The sequence below is a fragment of the Grampus griseus genome (genome assembly GCF_964374135.1).
Source record: "Grampus griseus genome assembly, chromosome: 8".
Classification (NCBI taxonomy): domain Eukaryota; kingdom Metazoa; phylum Chordata; class Mammalia; order Artiodactyla; family Delphinidae; genus Grampus; species Grampus griseus.
In genome coordinates, this window is record NC_139002.1 from 109,371,014 (window position 1) to 109,380,121 (window position 9,108).

Consider the following 9,108-nt stretch of genomic DNA (forward strand, 5'->3'; position numbering starts at 1 on the left):
AGGAGGGCCCAGTGGGTGAGGAGGGGTTCGGGGTCCCCTCCATCCTGACGATGTGTCTCAGAAGCTTGGGCCCAGAGGCAATGAAGTCCCTGAGTGAAATCATGGGGAGGGGGAGAGAAAGAGCCTGCGACAGCGGGCTGGGCGTCGGCACAGGCCAGCTGAGGGCCAGAGTCTCAGATCTAGCAACGGCAGCAAACGGGGACGCAGCAGCTGGAGCCGGGTCACGCCATGATGACTGTTTACGGTGCTTCCTGGGATGTGCTTATCTGTTTGCTGGGCTCCAGGTTTTCGCTGACCCAACCCAACACTTAGAAACTTTTCTCAGTTTTCTAAATGTTGCCACTTCCCTATTGCATCTGGACCTTATAATTATCCTGGTCACCGGCTCCGCAGGTGACAGGCGAGAGGAGGGGTTTCCTGCAGGATCAACGGCCCCAACCAAGACGCCTTCCCTCGAATGGGCCACAGCCTCTGAAATATGGTTAACAACACACTTTTAATTTTGACTGGGGTATAGATGACTCACAGTGCTGTGTTAGTTTCAGGTGTACATCAGAGTGAATCAGTTATACGTACACATGTAACAGCACCTTTTTATATTACTTCTGACGCTTAAAATACAGGATGATCGTGCAAAAAAAGAAACTCAGGAAATATAAGAAAGACGTTAACATAACCAACAATCCCAGCACCCAATGGTAACATTTGGATCAACGTCTCCCCACCTTATCTTGCCACCTCTACAGCTATATTTCCTTTTCAGCTGTGATCTCCATGTAAGCATAGTTCTTTTTGACTGACTTTTTATCCATGTCATTAAAGAAACTTACTTGAGAAGGATATTTTATATTCATACCCCATCTTAACACACCTGAGAGCGCTTGTTAATTCGGCCTTTCGGCCTCTCCAGGACATCAGTTTGCTCATAATTCTTGGTGACTATATGGACAGCCTCACGACAGTTTTACCATTTATTTTTAAAATCTCCGTGAATTTCACAGATGGAAAAGGGCATCTCATTTATTGCTTTAATTTCTTTTTAGTGAGGGTGATTTTCATTCTTTACATTTTATTGTCTTTGAATTCTCTTTGTTGCTTTAGAAAGTTATTTCTGTATGGAGGACATAAACTCCTCGTGCTCAAACAATGTGGTTTGCTTTCCACTTCTGTCTATGTTCTCATTTAGTTTATGATGCTTTTTTTTTTTTTTTGTGGTACACGGGCCCCTCACTGCTGTGGCCTCTCCCGTTTCGGAGCACAGGCTCCGGACGCGCAGGCTCAGCGGCCATGGCTCATGGGCCCAGCCGCTCCGCGGCATGTGGGATCTTCCCAGACCGGGGCACGAACCCGCGTCCCCTGCATCGGCAGGCGGACTCTCAACCACTGCGCCACCAGGGAAGCCCAGGTTTATGATGCTTTTAAAGTCATTTTCACTTTTACTTGACTGGCCAGCACACTTAGATGGCATGAGGATGAGGATGTGAGAAGTAAAAGCCGGGTACCGTTGGGGAGAAGTGAGGCGGGGTGTCATTTCAGTTAATCCGCGTTACCAGTGGGGGTGGAGAGGTGGATGGTGGCAGAAATTCAGAGGACCCGTATGTGGGCCCCGCACGTGGCCCCAGCAAAACTCCCTGCATCTGAAGCCTGGGCAGCCCCAGGACGACAGTTTACACCTTCCCACCAGCTGGGACCAAGTCCTAAGAACTAGGAGGTGCAAGCAGGCCTGGGAGCTCACAAGCTCCCCTCCCCAAGCCGTGCCCCAGGGCCACACCAACTGGACAGGACAGTGGGCGACCAGCCACCCAGTGGGAGCTTGCAGCCTTGCCCGCAGACACTGGGGAGAGGACACGAGAGATTTCTCATTTTGTTTCAACATAAATAGAGGGTGTACACAGGGCTGCCCAAACCTGAGAAAGGTAAAGAGATGTCCTGATAATTACACCCAAAAACTGTAGAAAAAAGGAGAGGGAAGGAGAGAAGGGAGGGAGGAAGGGAAGGAAAGGAAGGAAAAGACAAATAAATAAATCTAAGTTAAAACATAATCCGGATGGACTTCCCTGGTGGCGCAGTGGTTAAGAATCCGCCTGCCAATGCAGGGGACACAGGTTCAAGCCCTGGTCCGGGAAGATCCCACATGCCACGGAGCTACTAAACCCCTGGGCTACAACCACTGAGCCTGTGCGCCTAGAGCCCGTGCTCCGCAGCAAGAGAAGACACCGCAGTGAGAAGCCTGCACACCTCAACTAAGAGTAGCCCCCACTCGCTGCCACTAGAGAAAGCCCATGCGCAGCAACGAAGACCCAACACAGAGGAAAACAAACAAACAAACAAGGAAACATAACCTGGGAAACAAAAGTGCATTTCCTCTAAATGGTTGAGTTACGCAGCAAATCAAAATATGGCAGAATCATTTGAATAGGACTCATGGAAGAAATGATAAAACTATAGAAAAGTTTGAAAAGGGACACGTGGAGACCCGTAGACAAAAACTGACCATCAGAGATCATTATAGATAAAATCAGTGAAACAGAAAAGCACAGAGCACGACAGAGATGACTAGAAATTGAATAGCCATCATTGAAAAAAAAAAAACACTTGAGAGGTTCACAGCGTAGGTGAAAATGCAAAGCTACTAGTCACCAGAGAGAGGCTAACAGATGGGGGTGGGGGGCGCAGAGAGGACCCAGCCTTAGTGCGGGCAGTAAAGACCTCAGTAAGAGGAACTGAAAGGTGTCCTTTCCTTCTTTCTTTTTTTAACATCTTTATTGGAGTATAATTGCTTTACAATGGTGGGTTAGTTTCTGCTGTATAACAAAGTGAATCAACTATACATATACATACATCCCCATATCTCCTCCCTCTTGTGTCTCCCTCCCACCCTCCCTATCCCACCCCTCCAGGTGGTCACAAAGCACCGAGCTGATCTCCCTGTGCTATGCGGCTGCTTCCCACTAGCTATCTATCTTACGTTTGGTAGTGTATATATGTCCATGCCACTGTCTCACTTTGTCCCAGCTTACCCTTCCGCCTCCCTGTGTCCTCAAGTCCATTCTCTACGTCTGCATCTTTATTCCTGTCTTGCCCCTAGGTTCTTCATAACCTTTTTAGATTCCATATATATGTGTTAGCATATGGTATTTACTTTTCTCTTTCTGACTTCGTTCACTCTATATGACGGACTCTAGGTCCATCCACCTCACTACAAATAACTCAATTTCGTTTCTTTTTACGACTGAGTAATATTCCATCGTATATATGTGTCCATGTGTCAATATATATCTTATTTATCCATTTGTCTGTCAATGAACACTTAGGTTGCTTCCATGTCCTGGCTATTGTAAACAGAGCTGCAGTGAACATTTTGGTACATGACTCTTTTTGAATTATGGTTTTCTCAGGGTATATGCCCAGTAGTGGGATTGCTGGGTTGTATGGTAATTCTATTTTTAGTTTTTTAAGGAACCTCCATACTGTTCTCCATAGTGGCTGTATCAATTTACATTCCCACCAACAGTGCAAGAGAGTTCCCTTTTCTCTATACCCTTTCCAGCATGAAATGTATTTTTAAATGTAAGAAACTGTCCATGACCTGAAGGAAAGTCTGCAAGCTGAGCCCCAAAGAGTATCACACGTTCCCCAGCGGACAAAGGATCCAAAATGCTCAAGACTAAGATGTACACTGACTACGTTGCAGAATTCCACGGTTTCAAAAAATGTTGAAAAACAACAATTTCCCGGTCCCCACGCCATGGGCTCGGGAGGGTATGGACATCTGGCCGACTTCAGACCTCCTTTGAAAACATCCTAAACCCAAAGATACATTAGCAATATCTTCAAAAACCTGGTGAAAACAAAGTCTGACCCAAGAAGAGTACATGTGGACACAACATCGTGCAAGTAAAAGAAAACAGACAAACAGTCCCAAACAGGACAGAAGTCCAGAACTACAGCACGCCGGGCTCCTTGACAAAACGATAACAAGGTCCCTCCCATCAGGACTGACTCACATCAAAGAAGAGTGATAGGAGACGCACTGGTGGGAACCCAGTAAGACGGGGATTAATATTGAGTAATTCACAAATGATGATCACAGCAGAGACCATCAACAGAGGCCTTGGGTGGAAAGCTGCAAACTGCGCAATCTTCTTCCCCCCAAACTAATTCCTCTTGTATCTTCCAAGGGAGCGAGGAGATTAGCCATGAAAGCTGGAATCACAAAATTGCTTTTGAAAATTGTTCCTCCTTTACTTGGTCTACATTATTCCCATCCTGTCTCCCTGTTAAGGAGGGGCCGGACCCCCTCCTGATTTTCCCTTCTTCCCCAAGAAAGAACCCACACTGATGCACTTCAAAGATACCCATGCCTGCGTGTATGTCCTGGAAACACACGGTGTGGCTTTTGATGTTTTTGTTTTAGATTCACATGCATGTTGTGCTAAAGATTTTATTTCATTCCTTTCACTGGCTGAATATTATATTGTGAAAATTCAGCCACGCTTCTTTGTATAAACCCAGTTCATCTTCCCGCTGGTCTGTAGTTTGCCGGCCTACGCCTGTACCCCTCTCACTGACTGTCTTGGTTGTGGACTCCGGCAGTGACCCCACTTGCCTCTCCAGGAGCCGGGGCCCTCAGAGCATCCTGCTGCGTGGTCGTGGCTCTGAGTGCCTGCCCAGGACGGCCGTGTTTCCATCACCTGTAAAAGGGGGCTTGGAGCCACTACCCGTCTCGGGATCTGTTGTGAGCATCAATGAGGCACTTCTGAAGGACACTTAGAGCATCCCCGACACATAAGAAATGTCACCTGTATGACCCGCCAGCATTACTGTCCCGGATTTGTAAGGCTCTCGGGTGCCATGTCCCCACTGTCTCTGGCCTCCGCGCCTGCCCCGCCCTGACCCAGCCCTGCCTCTCAGGGCCCAGGCTCCACATCTGGGGGACTGATTCTCCTTCCATTGTGATCCCTGGGATTTCATGCTTCCATATCATTTCAGAATTGCTTGCTCAGCTCCTCACAGAGCCTTCTGGGAGTTGTTAGAATTGGCTGTGTAGGTCAGTTTGGAGAGAAGGGCATCCTTCTGTCCATCACCACGTTGTACCAGTGCAGGTGTTCACAATGGCCAGTAGTTTAGTAGAGGACAAGCCTCGCTGGGGACGATCCTGGTAGCTGACACTTGTTCTGCATGGGGTGTTCACCGCAAGCGCAGCCCTGTCCTGAACATTCTCCCTTGTCAGCCTCTCTACAAGCCTGCAAGTTTCCTTGCTCAGCTAAATCCATTAGCATTTTACTATCTTAAAAAAAATGTTCCTTTGCTCTCATTGTATTTGGTTCCAGGTGACAGAGGAGGAAAACCCACGTGATCCCCCGACCAAGTCCCGTGGGATGCCCCCGGCAAACGGGAACGGGAAGTGCCCTTCTGTCCCCCTTCCCTGGTGCCTCTGCTTCTAGTAAATTCTCAATCTGGAGCCTGCGGCCCACGGATGGATATCGGGTCTGCTGTGGAGTCTTTAAACCTCTGTTGTGTGTTGATGTGCATATATGTATACTTGTCTGAAGAGAAGCGTATTAGAATTTCAAAGAGGGGTACATGCACTGAAAGTACTTAAGAAAGGGTCTACAGGCGTCGTCCCCAGCATGGAGCATGAAAAGGATTTTAAAACATGTTTCGGGCTTCCCTGGTGGCGCAGTGGTTGAGAGTCCGCCTGCCGATGCAGGGCACACGGGTTCGTGCCCTGGTCCGGGAGGATCCCACGTGCCGCGGAGCGGCTGGGCCCGTGAGCCATGGCCGCTGAGCCTGCGCGTCCGGAGCCTGTGCTCCGCAACGGGAGAGGCCACAGCAGTGAGAGGCCCGCGTACCGCAAAAACAAACAAACAAACAGCAAACAAAAAAAACACGTTTCACCTTCACAAAGATGAGAAGTCACTAACACGCAGTACGTGACTGTACAGGAGCATTTGTACAGTACGGAAATGCCCATCTTCCTGGGTGCAGCTCAGAAGCTCTTTACCGATGGCTGACCGTCGGGAGGGCAGAGGCCCCTGCTGTGTCGATGGCTCAGCCTGACGCCCCAGGAGCCCCCTCCTCACCTGCTCAGGCCTGAGACCCACTCTGCAGGACTCAGTGAACCGAGCAGTCATCAAAGGACCGAAGCGAATGAAGACCTTCTCTAAAGACCGCCCCGCAAGTAGTAATAAGTCCTCCCCCACCCTGGGGAGGGGGCTCACCCCGGGGACGTTATAGGGGCCGCTGGACAGGTCAATACATTGTTCCCTGCAGTGGATACAAAATGTTCTATGTAACTTCCTCAAGGAGGAAGAGCTGCCTCTGCCTGGGGGTGAGCTGCCTCCCATCCTGTGGTCCAGCTCTTGGGAGGTCCTGGGGCGACATCGTGTGGCCGCAGGAAGAACAGCACAGCGTCTGTCTCCGCCTGAGCACAGATGCGGTATTTACACCCATGTAACATGTGGGACAGCCTTGTTCTTAAAAGCGTTTGTCTATGGGAAACCCAGGCTCCACTGGCATCCTGAATTTCACCTGTCAACCCTGCCACTCTAACCCTAGACACAGAGTGTCTGAGTGGTTTTTTTTTTTAAGACTCAACTATATGATGCTTCCTACAGGGACTCATTTCAGATTCAAGGACACACATAACCTGAAAATGAAGGGAAAGAAAAAGATACTCCATGCAAATGAGTAGGGATAGATATACTTATATCAGAGGAAATAGATTTTATGCCAAAAATTGTAACAAGTGGGATTTTCCTGGTGGTGCAGTGTTTAAGGATCCTCCTGCCAATGCAGGGGACACGGGTTCAAGCCCTGGTCTGAGAAGATCCCACATACTGCAGAGCAACTAATCCTGTGTGCCACAACTACTGACCCCATGTGCCCAGAGCCTGTTCTCTGCAACAAGAGAAGCCACCGCAATGAGAAGCCCACGCACCGCAACGAAGAGTAGCCCCTGCTCGCTGCAACTAGAGAAAGCCTGCACACAGCAACCAAGACTCAATGCAGCCAAAAATAAATAAATGAATTAATTTTAAAGAAAAGACCAAAAAAACTGTAACAAGAGACAAAAAGGTTATTATATAATGGCAAAAGGGTGCATTTATCAAAAGGATATAACAATTGTAAATACAGATGCACCCAACATCAGAGCACCTAAATATATTAAGGAAATATTAACAAATCTGAAGTCAGAAATAGACAGAAATGCAATATATCAATGAAATTCTATGCCCCACTTTCAGCAATGGGTAGATCATCCAGACAGAAAATCAATAAGAAAACATTGGACTTGAATTACACATTATATCAGATGAACTTAATAGATATCAACAGAACGCTTCATCCACAGGAGCAGAACACACACTTGTCTGAAGTGCATGTGAAACCTCCTCCAGGGTAGATCATATGTTGGGTCACAGTAAAAGCCTTAACAAATTTAAGATTGAAATCATATCAAGTACCTATTCTGACCACAACAATATGAAACTAGCAATCAATAACAAGAAAATGGAAAAATTCACAAATATGTGGAAATTAAATAAGACACTTCTGAACAAGCAATGGGTCAAAGAAAAAACCAACAGGGAAATCAAACAATATCTTGAAACAAACAAAAATGGAAACACAACACAGCAAAACTTCTGGGATGCAGCAAAAGCAGTTCTAAGAGAGCAATTGCTGTGGTCTGAATGTTCGCACCCTCCCCAACCCCCAAGGTCCTTTTCTGAAATCCTAGCATCCAGTGTGATGGTATCTGACAGTGGGGTCTTTGGAATATGCTTAGGTTATGAGAGTGGGGCACTCATGAATGCGATTAGTTTTCTCATAAAGAGATCCCACAGAACTCCCTCACCCCTTTCATCATATGAGGACACAGCAAGAAGGTGTCACCTGTGAACCAGGAAGTGGGCCCTCACCACCACCACACCAAATCCTCCAGCACTATGATCTTGGACGTCCCAGCCTCCATAACCATGAGAAATAAGTTTGTTGTGTATAAGCCACCCAGTCAGTAGTATTTTGTTAGAACAGCCCAAATGGCCTGAGACAAAGCTTATAGCAATAAACTCCTAAATATATTAAGCAAAATATATTTTCCTATGTTAGGAAACAGAAAGATCTCAAGTAAACAACCTTTACATCTCAAGGAACTAGAAAAAGAAGAACAAACAAAGCCCAAAGTTAGCAAAAGGAAAAAAGTAACAAAGATCGGAGTAGAAATAAATGAAATGGAGGCTAGAAGGCAAAAGAAAAGCTCCACCAGACCAGAAGTTAGGCTCTGGAAAAGAAACAGAATTGACAAATATTTAGTGATATTAACCAAGAAGAAAATAGAGAAGACTCAAATAAAATCAGACACGGAAGAGGGGCCGTTACAACAGATACCACAGAAATAAACAGATCCTAAGAGACTACCATGAACCATCACACACCTATGTCGACTGAAGAAACATGCACAAGGTGAGAGTTGTGAGTTAAGTTTTATTTCGAGCACAATGAGGACCACAGCTCAGGAGACAGCCTCTCAGTAGCTCCGAGGAACTCTCCAAAGAAGTAGGGGAGAGGTCGGTATATATGCGATTTTTGGGAAGGGGGTACATGCGACCAAGCCCACATTTTGGCAGAAGTTTGCTGCTACTTGTGAGGATCAGATGTCCCAGTTAATGATTTTAGTGCTTTTCTAGATGGGAGAAGATGCAAGAAATTGGGCTCGTAAGATCTTCTCCTGGAAAATCTCTAACTCTCTGAAGGCCTGTCCTGCCAGTTTTTCCCAGAGCACAGAGGGCCTCATTCTTGATCTCCACCTTAAACTCCGTTCAGGGGGTGTTGAAGGTCAGTGACTACAGTGACTACATTCGTGTAGAACCAGATGGGGAGTGACGATTTTTAGTTGGCACCAACGAATTGGAAAACTCCAATGTGTATTTTTTCAATACCACCAAACAAGTCTATAGTTCTCAGTGGTCACTGAATGGGTGTCCCACAAATTTAACTCAATTTCATTCTGACACTATCTATCTGGAGTTAGTGTCAGATCCCAGAGGCTAAGGGCTCAGTCCTACCAACTGCCCACTTTCAACTTCAGACACCAATATCAAG